The sequence below is a fragment of the Enhydra lutris genome, unplaced genomic scaffold, assembly GCF_002288905.1.
Source record: "Enhydra lutris kenyoni isolate GAN:26980312 unplaced genomic scaffold, ASM228890v2 scaffoldscaffold39, whole genome shotgun sequence".
In the NCBI taxonomy this organism is placed as follows: Eukaryota; Metazoa; Chordata; class Mammalia; order Carnivora; family Mustelidae; genus Enhydra; species Enhydra lutris.
Window position 1 is genome coordinate 9,779,404 of NW_019154123.1, and position 14,936 is coordinate 9,794,339.

A 14,936-nucleotide genomic window follows, 5' to 3' on the forward strand; every position below is an offset into this window, starting at 1 on the left:
TCTTTCTTTCTTTCTTTCTTTCTTTCTTTCTTTCTTTCTTTCTTTCTTTCTTTCCCCTCCCCTCCTCCCTTCATTCCTTCCTTCCTTCCTTCCTCATTGACTTTGGAGGTGAAGTCAAATGTTAAGGATGCAGGGTAATTTGTAGGAGCTGGGAGTTTGAAGACAAGAAGGAATGCTTGAAATATTTGTTATAAAGGGTGGGCTGTCAAACCCAGTAAGAACAGTGAGAGACTGGTTGGGGAATTTCCCCTTTTGAGGCTGCTAAAAATAAATTTAGAGTGATTCCCATCCTCCCTAATGTAAGTATTATACCAGCAGTTCGCAGCCACTTGTATTTAGGTCAAAGAAAAGGTATTGTTTGTCCCTTTGAGTTTGCAGCTTTGTCAGATGGATATAGAGAAAATACGGAGGTGCAGGAGAGTTGAGGGTCTATGTACAGGAGACTTTAAAATGTTGAACCATGAACGCTAAGGCAGAAGGAAAATGAAGACAGTAGTGAAGTAACAAAAAGAAGAAGATGAAGATTCTAGGGACCTGTAGATCATCAGCAGATCAATAAAGGTAAATGAGGGGCGCCTGGGTGGCTCAGTGGGTTAAAGCCTCTGCCTTCAGCTCAGGTCATGATCTCAGGGTCCTGGGATCGAGCCCCACATCGGGCTCTCTGTTCAGCAGGGAACCTGCTTCCTCCTCTCTCTCTCTGCCTGCCTCTCTGCCTACTTGTTCTCTATCTGTCAAATAAATAAATAAAATCTTAAAAAAAAAAAAAGTTAAATGAGTATTATATAAGGGGAGAAGCTAATGTGCCTATAAGCAGTATGATAAAAGAAGCAATTTCAGTTACTGAGCAATACCCAGTAAAGATCATTTCCAAGAAAAAATTAAACGTTATGTTTATACTCCAGGGAGTTAGGACTTCTCAAAACATTACGTATTATCAATATTCCCTTAGCCTCTCTCATGTTCTAGGAATCAAGCTGGGAATGTTGTCTTATTTCTCATTTCATCCTCACTTTGTAAGGCATCAACGTTTCTATTTATTGCAAAGCAAATGAAAGGTCATAGAAACCCTGTAACTTGCCCAAATTCAAAATGGGTGGATTGAGTGATATTTGAATCCTTAATGATCTTCCCTGAAATCCCGTATTCTTTCCACCTCACCATAGATTATGGACAACTTGGCAGTGGCCCCTGATGAGATGTTTTCACGTCCCTGTGTCCCCCTGTCAAGTTAGAAGGGGGGGGTCTCCTAGACAGGCCTTATTTCCCCTGCTGTCTCTTCTCCCATCTCACTCTTTCCCTTGCATCAAGAGAGACACAAACAGGAACACGCACCTCCTCAGTTATCACTTTTAAGTTCCATCTTCTTCCCACTTCCCCTCACACCACTTCTTATACATTATAAATACTTTTATAATATATTGGTTCATATCAGATCATGTATGTGTTCCCATTTAGATATTAAGGCAGAGACTTTTGGTTTAAGATGGCTAAAAACAACAACAACAACAACAAAACCTCCCCCTTATTTCAAAGATTACAAGAAAACATAAAAAACCATGAATTTTTATGCTTTAAATTCTGTAGTGTTGGAAGCAAAAAATTGTTAAAAACCACAAAGAAATCTTAAAAGCTAAAATGACAGTGACATAATTTCATTGGTAGATCATGGTAGCAACAAATAAGAATTATAGAGAAATTTATTTAATTATTATATTTTCTGTATTATTTATTTCTATAAGTTACTTAATTTTATTTATCTATATTTATTTTTTATAATTAATGAACATATATCTGTGGTTCCATCCAACATCGACTGCCAATTCTTTTCACATGACTGTGGAACAGTCACAATTAATTTTGTTCTTCAAAGACAATTTCAAAAATATCCCAAAATGTAGAAGTCATGTGCATAAAAAAAGAAGTCATGTGCACCTATTTCAAACTCTCATCATTTGGATTATTTATATTTTTTAGTCCTATATAATTCTTGATTTTTAAAAGAAATTAGTAAATGAACTTACAGACTTTTGGAAGTGAATGAATATTGTTTTAAAAAATAAACAATGTTGGGGCACCTGGGTGGCTCCATTGGTCAAGCATCCGACTCTTGGTTTTGGCTCAAGTCATGATCTCAGGGTCATGAGATGGAGCCCATGTTGGGCTCTGTGCTCAGCTTGCCATCTGCTTCAGATTCTTTTTCCCTTTCCCTTTGCCCCTCCCCCACTCAAATATATAAATAAATCTTTAAAAAAATAATAAGTAAACAATATTACCAAGAATATTTGATATCCAAACCCAATGGATGTGAGGGAAGATGGAGCAGAGGAAAATTAATACTTCAAGTGCATGTGTTCTCAAAGTTACCATATAAAAGTATCCCGTACATAAAGCAAAATAGATATTTAAAATGTAAATTATGTAAAACTTTTCTTCAAGACACAAAATATAATTATTTACAAAGGGAAAACCAAATAAGATTAAACTAGAAAGATACAGAAATGAAAGTAAAAATAACTGAAATAGAAAATGAAGTTAAAAATATATGACCTATAAAAACCAAAGAAAGATTAAAAAAAGTAAACTTCTGGCAACTGTATTCAGGGAAAAATATTGAGACAATTAAATAATACTAAGAATTTTTAAATATAAGAATTTAGAAGACCTTAAAAATTGTGAGATTACTTTGTGAACATTGTATCAACATAGTTTTTAGATTAAAAAAAAAAGTACTCTGGGGGTAAGGGTAGCCAATCACCACAATAGGTTCCCCCTGGAACCAACTAAAACTTTGGAAGGAAGTAGATAAAGAAACCCTCTCACCCAGACTGCTTGTCACTCTACACTAAAGTCTACTTCAGACAGTTTTAAAAGTCAGTCTTACTAACCTTTGAAGGAACAAATAATTCTTTTAAGGCTTTGGAAAACAAAAACCCTGAACATTCCTGAATTTAATCTACAAGTCAGGAAAACTCTGATTCCAATACTGGATGAGTATAATACAAAAAGATAAGTATAGACCCCTTTGAATATAAATCCACAGATCCTAAAAAGAACATTAGTAAATTGAATATAAAAGTGTATTAAAAGAAAATGCACCATGCTTATGTGGCATTTATGCCAATGTGGTTCCAACTTAGGGATCTTTATTCAGCAGATTTATAAAGAAGAAAAGGCATAGTATTATCTCAATAAATACTAATTTCTTTTTTTTTAAGTAGGCTTCCACACCTAGTGTGGAGCCCAACATGGGGCTTGAGCTCATGACCGTGAGATCAAGACCTGAGCTGAGATCGAGAGTCAGACACTAAACTGACTGAGCCACCCAGGTGCCCCTCAATAAATATAACTTTTAAAAATATAACAACAAATATTCTTGTTTTTTAATTATTATGTTCAATTAGCCAACATCACTAATTTCTGATGTAGTATTCAAAAATTCATTAGTTACATATAACACCCAGTGCTCATCACACACGTGCCCTCCTTAATACCTTTTTTTTTTAAGATTTATTTATTTATTTATTTGACAGAGAGATCACAAGTAGGCAGAGAGGCAGGCAGAGAGAGAAGGGGAAGCAGGCTCCCTGCTGAGCAGAGACCCCCCCCCCCGAGGTAGGGGGCTCGATCCCAGGACCCTGAGATCATGACCCGAGCTGAAGGCAGAGGCCTAATCCACTGAGCCACCCAGGCACCCCAATACCTTATTTTTTACAGAAAACTTCATAATAAGCATGCAACAGGAGGAATCTTCTTTAACTTGATAGAGAAGCTAGCAGTAACCAAGGGAAAACTCATATTTAATGGGTGACATTTGAAGTTTTCCTTGGAAAATACGGAAATATTTTAAAAATGAAGAATGCCTAGTTGTTTTTCTTATCAAGGGTTTTCTTCATTTTCTTTCAAATCTGTATTGCATTTTTTATAAACTCAATTGTAATTATATGGTGATACATATTTATTCCTTCAATATCAGAAACTAATATATGTACATTTTATAAAATTTAGAAATGTAAAACAGCATAACGCAGGAAATGAATGTCTTAACACCATCTTCTAGAAATAATTTAAATTCTGGTGATTTTATTCTTTGATTTTGCTCTAGGCTTTTAAAAAAAATATTACTGACCTCAATTATGTAAACTAATCTTAAAAATATTTAATACAGGAATAACCACAGACCCTAGAAATGAAGAGGGCTGAAGGGGAAAATACCTGTCAGTGGACGTGGGACTGGATTCTTAGCTTTGTCCAGTTAAGGGAAAAAAAAAAAAGTCTTTAACACAGTCCATTAAATATGAATTTTACAATTTGATGGTTATCAGAAGGGTGGGTGGGGGGATGGGTGAAATAGGTGATGGGGATTAAGAAGTGCACTTATTGTGATAAGCACAGGGTGATGTATGGAACTATTAAATGCCTATATTGTACATCTGAAACAAATACAATGCTGAACGTTAACTAACTGAAATTAAAATAAAAACTTAGGGTAAAAATAGAAAAAAATGAATTTTAAATATATATATCATTTTTAAAAGTTGGCAATGCACATGGTCACTGGCCACTTCATTAAGCCTTGCTTTTATGATGGGAAATGAAACAAGTCCGTGATCCTGGTAGCAGAGATGTAATGCATGTTGCACCAAAATGCCCAGATACCCCCCTTAAAATTAAAAGGCGTAAATCTACAGTTGCTGGGAGTGTGTCTGTTGAGAGCCCCCACCTCAGTCCTCAGACCACTCTGCAACTGCTTCCAGATGTAGAAAGTGACCTTCACCAAAGTGACACACTTCCGCAGAGCAGCTTGCATTCAATAACCAGTCAACATGGGGATGTAATGGAAGACCCCCTGCCCAACTCAAAGGGTACTGGTTTTAGCTAGCGGGGAACTTGGGAGTCGGCGACCCACTTTGTGGCAGCTGCACTGCTCCCCAACTTCCCCTTCTGCTCTGCCCTCCCTTCTCTTCCTCTATTCAAGCATTGTTCTTAAGAGAATTCCCTAATAAATGTCTTGCAATCTCCAACTGAGGACTGCTTCCTAGAGATTCCCAACCTACATCAGCAGTGTTGGAGCTTAACCACTCATCATTGGGTCAGAATAAACACAACTCGTTGGTGTTTAAATGGTGATTTGACACAGTGAGAGTTAACATCTGAACTGTGGGGTAAGGACATGCTCCAGAACAAAATACTTAGTAATACATAGAAATGATTAGAAGTGAAAGAACAAAAATGTAGCGAATTGCTATGGGGCCTGGCTTACTCCCTGGACTGAAGAATTCTTCTGGACTAATATATAACTTGTCCAAACTGGTTAAGAAAGACACAAATAACTTCTGCATTTTTAAATTTCTAATTTTGAATACTTTCTATTGACTGGAATGCATCTTCAAGTAATTTTTTCCAAGAGACATCTAAGGGTTATATGCTTTATGAATTTTCCATATGATGAACTATATAATCCTCTGCTGTAAATTTTCTTACTCTGAGAGTGTCACAAAACCTGCTAATCTCTTGGGCTATGGAGCCATGGAATACCAGAACAGGGTAGGGGGAGCAGAGCAAATCAAGTGCAGGCAACAAGGACTGCTGTCTATAGACAATTTGAAAACAATAATAATCCAACTACCTTTGCTCAGCTTTTCACCCCCATATGCAGGCCTGTTAAGTAATTCTGGTGACAAAAACACTCTCCTCCCCCCAAAAATCTTTTGTTGGTCTTGGTTCAAAATAATTGTTGTGGCTATTTTTGAATTTTAATAATATGTGTAAGATTCAAAATTAGCACATTTATAGTAGAAATTATGGGCTGGGAGAAAATATTTCCAAATCACGGACAAAAAAACTGACTATATATCTAACTGTAAAGAACTCTCAAAACTCAACATGATGAAATCCAAACAATCTAATTAGAAAATGAGCAAAACACATAAAAGATATTTCACTAAAGAGGGTGTAAGAATGTCAAGTAATCATGTGAAAAGATGTTCAACAACATGAGGCATTAGGGAAAAGGTAACTGAGAATAAAATGAGGTATCATATACCTACTAGAACAGCTAAAATGAAAAACAGTAACAACACCAGTTGCTGGGGAGGATGTGGGGAAATTGGATGTTTCAACCATCACTGATGGAAATGTAACATGATATAGTCGCTCTGAAAAATAGTTTGGCAATTTCTTGAAAAACAAAAATAACAACTAAATATATACTTAACCACACAAACCAGCAATTGCATTCCTGGGCAGTTATCCCAGAGAAGTGAAAATGTCTGTCCACACAAAAACATGTGCACAATTGTTCATAGCTTTATTTGTATTAGCCAAGAACTGGAAACAAAATATCCCTCAATCAGTGAATGTTCAATTATATCCTGGTATATCCATCAAGGAATATCACTAAGAATAAAAAGAAGCAAACTATTGATGTATGCAGCAACTTGGATGGACCTCCAAGGTACTATATTCAGTGAAAAAAGCTGATCTCGAAGGTCACAAATAGATGTTTCTATGATTCTGTTTATGTAACATTCTCTAAATGTTGGAGATGAAGGACAGATTAGCAGTATTCAGGGGTTAGGGATGGTGGAGAGTAAGAGGTGAGTGTGGCTAAATAAGGGTAGCAAGGGAGAGACACATGTAGTGATAAAGTCATATATCTTGATTATGGTGGTAGTCACACAAATCTATCCATGTGATAAAATGGCATAAATCTATACACACATATTGTACCAATCTCAAATCCCTGGTTTTGATATTATACCGTACTTACAAAAGATGTCATTGTTGTGAACAACTGGGACCTCTTTTTCTCTTCCCACTATCCTTGCTAATTTCTGTGGATCTATAATTATTTCAAAATAAGAGTCAAAAATAGTATTTTTCAGATTGTGTCTAGGTATTGGTCTGTTTTCACTGGTTTTGAGTGTAGCACATTGACATCTTCTAATTGCTTTCAATATTTGAGAATCTAAGCTACATGAAAGCCTGAAGCTGGTTTTTCATACTCCATGATGCTGGCTCATCCCAAGAGTTTGCCAATTTGGAAAAGGAGTCCTTCCTCAACACACACTACTTCCATCTATTATAAAATTGTTACACTGAACCCATCTTGTTAGGATATGACACTTTACTGTCTCATGCCAGAAAATTTACCATTAACAGCATACAAATTTACACATCTACAAAGCAAGTGTGTGTTTTTATATCTGTCACTCCTATATATTCTGTGTCTTATTGTTGTATTATTAATATTTAAAATAGAGACTGGTATAGAATAGGTATTTAACTTCTTTAATGAACAAAATAAGGAAAATACTTCCCCATTATATAATTGTATGGCATTATGCATTTGAATATCTGTTGGTTAGCGGGAATGTGGCTAGATGCTATGCTTATCAGATAATCATTATCACCATCATTGTTTTCACATCTTGTCTTTTTCAGTCTATTTTCCACAGAAATCCTCAAAAGACCGCTGTGCATAAAACTTGAGTCTGTATTTTATAAAGTCATGTATGTTTTATCCCACTTCTGTTGGAATTATCTTCTGTTTATTTATTTTATTTATATCTTGAAGTAAACATTTTATTAGGTACAACATATATACAAAAAAGAAGAGACAAATCAAAAGTGTGCAGCTGAATTTCTGGTTAGTACTGATCCTGATTATCTAAATCAGAAAAAAAAAATACATGTGTATGTGTGATTTATACATATATCCTATGAGTTCTGTTTCTCTGTAGAACCTCATCTCTGGTTTACTCATCACCTAGATTCAATAATATGGATACGTGTATGGTGTAACGTAGTTCCACTCACTCCACTCCTCCAGTTTCTTTTGAGGCAAATTCAAGGCATCATATCTATATCTATCTATATCTATATCTATCTATCTATCTAATCTACCTACACTCTACATACATATGTATACATAGATATCCAATAAAAAGTTTTTAAAGCGAATCACAATATATATCGCATAAGTATATAACCACATTCTTTAAAATAATCAAATATCCAGTCATTGAGGAACTGTGGCTTTTAATTGGGATCCTTAGACTCCCAGGGTTTAGAGGAAGTGTCACAGGGATGGAAATACGTGAATGTGGGATGGAAGAAAGTCACCAGGCAATGCACTAGGTCAAGCCCCATTTCTTTGTGTCTGTTTCAGAAAAATGAGCTTTGGAATGAGATTTTATTCAATGAAAGAACTCTGTCATTTAGAGAAAATGGAAATTACTAAATAGGTAATCTTGGGTCAAAACAAGAGTACTATTCTTTCTGCTTTTCTCAAACTAGAAAAAAATGTGCACTTAGTAGATAAGTGCATTGGATAATGCAGTAGGTGCTCTGGCTTTGCACAGTTTCTGGTCTGGAAGATGGATTATGTTGTTTATCTTGCTCCTCATTCCTAGTACAGGGACAGAGGGAAGTAAGTTAACTAACTAATGTTGCTAGAGTTACTTAATCACATTCTTTATTCATGTAGTTGATATATTCACTTTAATTGTTCTGTGTGAGGAATTTAAGTCACTGATTGTGGGAAGTTTGGGAGGAGCTTTTATACAAGAATTGGCTAAAAAGACAAAGGAGAATTGTTTTAGAATTCAATGGCAGAACTTGATTTCCTTTGAAAAGGCCTCTGATTGAGTTAGATGAAATCGGAATATAATGCCAGAGGATTATTACAAGAACAAGCAGTTTTCCATTGAAAGTGAAAAGCTGAAATAACTAAAATAATTTTTTAAAAGTCTGAGAAGTCCAAGCAGCAAAACAGCAGGAAATAAAGTGAGGGATTGAGATGAACTAGTATTAAGAATTCAGAAAAAAAATTTAAGTAATGTCTATGCCCAACATGGGGCTTGAACTCATGACCCTGAGAACAAGAGTCACATACTCTACTGACTCAGCCAGCCAGGCACTCCAGGAATTCAAAAAATTTTCAAGTGTTAACAATTATGATAGATACTAGGTATGAAGACCAAGGTTAGTTTAAATAGCCATAAAAAGGAATAAAATTCCTTTATACAACATATCAATTTCAAAATGACTCAAGAATTACTCATTTTTATATTTGTTAGAGCAAATGTATATTTATCCACTTTTAAATGTTAATATTTTCCAGCTAAAGAATTGCTGTATGCAGTTTACTGTAATTTCCTTTCTACCTTTTCGTTTTGGTTAAATCTTTTCATAATAATTTTTTTAAAAACATCAAAGTTCGTGGATATTGATCTGTGTAGGTACCAAGCCACTAGCCATTTTGAAACTTAAAAAGGGACATTCCCTACCTTTGAAAATTAAAATATGTAAATTTTAAAATCGGAAAAAAATAGCCACCAAGCAGGTGACAAAGGAAGAGAGGCAAATGGAAGAATAAGGGCTGACTATGTTCAGTGAGGAGTCTGTTTGAGAGTCTCGCCCTTCCCCACACAACTCACACACACACACAACACTCTCTCTTTCTCTCAAATAAATAAATAAATCCTTTCCCCCCCCATCACAGGAAATTGAAAATACCTTGATGAGTGATTCTTTGAATTTATTAAAGTGTCTTTCAATGATAAATTCAAATAACTGGACCAAGGCTGATGTAATTATCTTTTAATAAGCACTAATAATTTCACTGAAAGAGTTGGATGTTACACAAATCAGAAATAACAAACATACCAACCTGCCACAGGACCATGCATTTCTGCTTTCTACTCCATTTCTTTCTGTTTTGAGTGTTGCCAGTTTAGTAGAAAACAGAGACAGAACATTTCTGGCTTGGTTTATTGGGGATCATGCTAAAGAACTTTAACTCTTCAATGAAATATTGGAATAATTTAGAAGGGGAAGATGTGAGTTGACTTTTGCTTTTGGATTTAGAGTGAAGTATGCCCTGAAGGAATATTTTAGAGGCAGAAGGAGCAAACAAATGTCTAGCCAAAAACTTTAATGGATTGGTAGGAACATCCTCTAATTATTTACTCTTTTAGGATATTGTTCTGACAATATTTATGAAGGAAATAAATAAATTAGCAATACACAATGAAGAAAGTCCTTGCATATTCTAAATGTAACAAGTATTATAATACAGTATAAGCAGAATTTTCCCATTTATGATTTTTTTTAATGATTAGTTACATGTTGGTTAGGTGTCTCTTTTATGGAAATTTTAATCAAGCAAGATATGTATTTTCTTCAACTTTGTCCACTCAAAAACTGCAATTACTCAATTCTCCCTACCCACTGCTATTGTATATACATATCATATCATGGATTTATTAAGACATTGAGTAATGCAGTTTCTGGATTATTTCATGGGTGGGGTATCCCTAGAAACAAGTGTTTAATGCTTCTTTGGGTGTTCCATAAAGAATTCAAGTCAATATGTTGTCATTTAAAAGTTGCCAATGATTGACTTCTAGTTATACTGTCTGGAATTTGGAGTGGGTAGTTGAGGGATATGAGTTTTAAAAGAACCCCCCACAATCATAATGGAACATAAAACTGAGGGGGAAAAGGTTTAGGAACATAAAATACATTAAAACACGAAGTTATAAATATTAGGCATCAGAAACATTAGATAATGTTTCTAGAAAAGAAAAGATTTCATGTGAATTTAGGAGCAGGCAATGAAGGTTGATTATTAGGCAAGAAGAATATGAGACCCAAGGCTTAGAGGAAGCAATAACATGGCAAATTCAGGAGAGAATAGAGCAATCACGGTAAGAGGATAGTAATTGTTAAAATTCTCTATAAATCTTGAAGCATTTTTCAGAAACATCAGAAGGCTTAGGACAAATGTGTTTGGTTATTACAAGCAGTGTTAGAAATTAAAAAAAAAAAATTATCTTCCAGAGAAAGATAACAGATAGAAAAACCAAGAAGCACAGGTAAAAACGAAGAGGAAGGGAAGAATTAACATTTACTGGAACATCTTCTGAGTTTCAGTTAATCAATGTGGATAAATTATATTAATATAAATCTCTTGTTAACCCTATAAGGTAGGCTTTATCTCCTCTGCTTAGTTAGCAGATGAGAGGACTGAGCTAAGAGAGCTGGTATACCTCACTCAGCATAAGAATGAGTAGATCTGGCATCCATTTGGAGGTCTGTATGTCTCTAAAACCCACGTATTTTCCACAAAACCTATTGCATTAAAGAGAATGATAAGAACCACTCACTCTTTATAAAGCAAGAAACCATTAATTCCCATGATCCTGACAGAAGAAATATGGAAAGGAACTCAGGAAGGAGCAGAAGATAGAAAGGTGAAATGGAATAGTTTCCCAGAGAGTGGTAGACTGTCTATAAATATAACCACCTAACGGATCCTCACACTCTTGTTCATACACGCCTCTCTTCCTATCAAAACACAGAGTTTGTCCCCACCCCCCACCCCCACCATTGAATTTGGGTTGGTCCCATGACCAACAAAATATGGCAGAAGAGATGGTGCATGACTTCCAGACTTATGCAGCTTCTATATTTGTCCAATCCAGCCTCTATGCAATGTAGCGTAGAGCTACACAATGTAGCATAGAGCTGGATAATGAGATAGAGCTAGAGAGAGAGAAGGATAAGGATAGAGGGGGAGAGGGGGAGGGATACAGGAAGAGGGAGAGGGAAAGAAAGAGAAATAGAAACTTCGACAACCCTGTCTTTCTCTCCTCCTCAGTGAAGCCACGGCATATGTTAAGTTCTTAAGGATATTTCAGTCTCTGCCGAGTTCCAAAATGATAGTAGCTACATGAATGACTTCAGCAAACACCATTTGGAACAGAAGAACCACAGAGCCTATCCAAAGAATCATGAGAAACAACAGACTATTATTGTTTTCACTTTCTGGAGAAATCTGTTATGTAGCAAAGGCTGATAACACTTGGTTTTGGGATCCTGGAGTGGAGAAAACAAATCATCCGGAAAAGGTAGGGCAATAAGGTAATGTCACCTTAGTCTCTATCTGCATTCAGATCTTTGAGCCTCTATAGGACACTTAAAAATACCTCTATTAAAATACAGATATTCCCTGGAAAAGATACTTAGCTGCTTAGCAAGGATTCATTGACAAACCAATAGAGCACAACATATGGCACAGGATAGAGGGAAAGATTCTATTTAAGGCTGACCTAGAAAAAGGGGAGTAAGAAAGGTACCAGAGAGACTTTATGATTTTGAAAGGCTTGACCCTGTCCATGTCTAGTTAATACCACTAACATCATCTCCATGATCACCACCCATCATGATCATTTATTGTGTCTATGATTGACTTACAACTACCTACTTTAGGCAAATATCATCCTAGACCAAATTTAATTTATATTTCTCTAATTCTCACAGTGACACTCTAAGGTAGACACTGGCCCATTTTAGAGCTAATGGCACTAAAGTGCAGTAGGTTCAAATAACTTGCCCAAATTCATGTAACTCACAAAAGGCAACTTGACAACTAATACCTAGTTCAGCCCAATTCTAAAGACTTTGTCATTTGCCCTTATCAGTTTCTCCTAATTTGCAGACACTTTTTTCTTGAGGACTGCCAAACCTCCAGGTTTATTTTTTTTAATGTTAGTAGTTGATTTTGAAAAATAATCAAGCTCTATAAGAAATTGGCCCATATTTTAGAGTTATAGAATATATTAAAAATTACTTATGATGAGAAACAAGTTTATAGAAATTCTAATGTAGAAATCAATTAAAAGTAAAAAAAAATTTTTAAAAGGTTTGCCATTATAATTTGTAGCAGGAGCATTATCACAATGACAGTGGGTGGTAAAATGATCCAATATTTTTCTCACTGGTATTCCCCAGTGTCCTACATTAAAATTCCTTAGTGCTTTTTTTGTTCTGGTTCTTCTCGGTTTATAGGAGGCAAAGCAACAAAATCTTGGCCATCCTTTGAGGATGAAGGAATAAAATAGAATATCCATGAAGAATTCAGGTCAGCAAGAAATAACCAGGAATGAAAGTGTAAGGATAAAGGAGGAGAAAAGAAGAACAGAAGATATTGAAAAACTATGCCAACTCCTTGTCTACAAGATCAACAAATAGATTTTACCCATTCATTCCATTTTAAAGCATCTTTTTATTTTGTGCCAGCCACTAAGCTGGGGAGACAAAGAGAAATAAATCACATTTCTTGACCTTAAGGAAAAGTAAGCAATTTGATTTACCCGGACAGAAGTTATGCTGGAAGGTTTGAAGACAATCCAGCTAATTCACAGAGGTCCCAAGATAAGGCCCGATTCACTTTCCATTCTGAGATGTAACCCTATCATTGTTACTGTGCATGCAATCTCTGGGTAAAGAACAGAGTCAATACTACAATCCTCTTATTTCAACCACAGCATAAAACTGACAACATGATATGCAGAGCTGGAGGAATAGGGAGAGAGCCCTTTATGGAATATTCCCTTATTTCTAAATGAACAGCGTCCTTGGAAGTCTTGAGCAGTAATGCACCACTCAAAAATACTGAACAACAAATTAATTTACATTAACACCACAATTCAACTATTAAAGAAACTTATGATATTAATTTGATCCCTCAACTTTTCCTTAATGCTATATGTTATGGGGTGATGGCTTGGTTGCTCTATACTAATGCTTCTCAACCAGGGGAGACTTTGACAATGTCTGGAGACAGCTGGGGTTGCCAAAACTGGGGTGTGGATGCTACTGGCATCTAGTAGGTAGAAACCAGAGCTGTTCTTAAACATCCTGCAGGTACTACACAGGACAGCCTTTCACAGCAAACAACTATCTGACCCCAAAATGTTAATAGTGCCAGGATTGAAAAAGTTACCTACCTATATGACCATTTTGAACTTTAAGACCTTTTCATAATATTCAATCATAAGATGGTATAACCATCCATACACAAAAGATGAACTACTCCTAAGGAAATTTTTAGGTGTATTTATTTTTACAAAACAAGGAAATAAAGTTACATAGTATTCAAATGACTTGAAGTCAATAAATGATTTAATCCTTTTTAAAGATTTGGGTCATGCTCTAATAATCAGTGTGACATTAAGTATTCAATTCAGAGATAGTGAATTGGTCCCTATTTCTTCAGTTATGCCCATCAATTCACAAATAATGATCTAATACTCTGATAATTTCAGAGATTTTCTTTTGAAGCAATTCTCACAAACACAGTGGCATACTATGATAGTCTCCTGATTTTTTCCTTTAAAGAAAAATAATAGCATCTCATTCACTTGCATCCAGATTTTGAATCTGTAATAACCTCAGTAAAATCTAAGATAAAATGCCTGGATCTCTAGATTGACTTTATGATTCTTTAATTAAATTAAGATCATAAAGTTAATTCAAAAGAACAATTTGTGAGGCATGCTAAAGCATTCCAGATGAGTCAACATGGTAGCAAACTACAATCGACTATTAACACATATTCTTTTTTAGTCATCAAACAGACCCTCAAATGATCTCTCTATGTCAGTATTTTATGGTTGTGCCTTTATTAACCATGTGCCTTTATTAACCATGCCAGGAAATGCATCTGTAAGCTTTATGAGACAAGAGCTGGCAAAACTAACAGTTCAGTAAAAGAAACTCTTGGGTAAGAAAGAAGCTGACCACGGTTTGTAGAGCTCACAGATTACCATTTCTTATTATCCTGGTTGTATCCACCACTCTCCTGAGCTTCTAATACTCAACCAGTTTGACTCTAGTGTCTCCTTAAGCCTCCTCACACAGACATGCCTCTCCCTCCTACCTCTTGAATCAGAAAATGAAATATCATTTTCTTTTTTTTTTTTTTAAAGATTTTATTTATTTATTTGACAGAGAGAGATCACAAGTAGACAGAGAGGCAGGCAGAGAGAGAGAGGGAAGCAGGCTCCCTGCTGAGCAGAGAGCCCGATGTGGGACTCGATCCCAGGACCCCGAGATCATGACCTGAGCCGAAGGCAGCGGCTTAAACC

General features: G+C 35.6%; 1 protein-coding gene across 1 annotated transcript in view; it reads right to left on the reverse strand.

Moving 5' to 3' along the window:
• Positions 1–14,936, reverse strand: part of LOC111155055 (potassium voltage-gated channel subfamily H member 8) — a 388,581-nt gene that overhangs the window by 176,484 nt on the left and 197,161 nt on the right. The window lies entirely within an intron of this gene.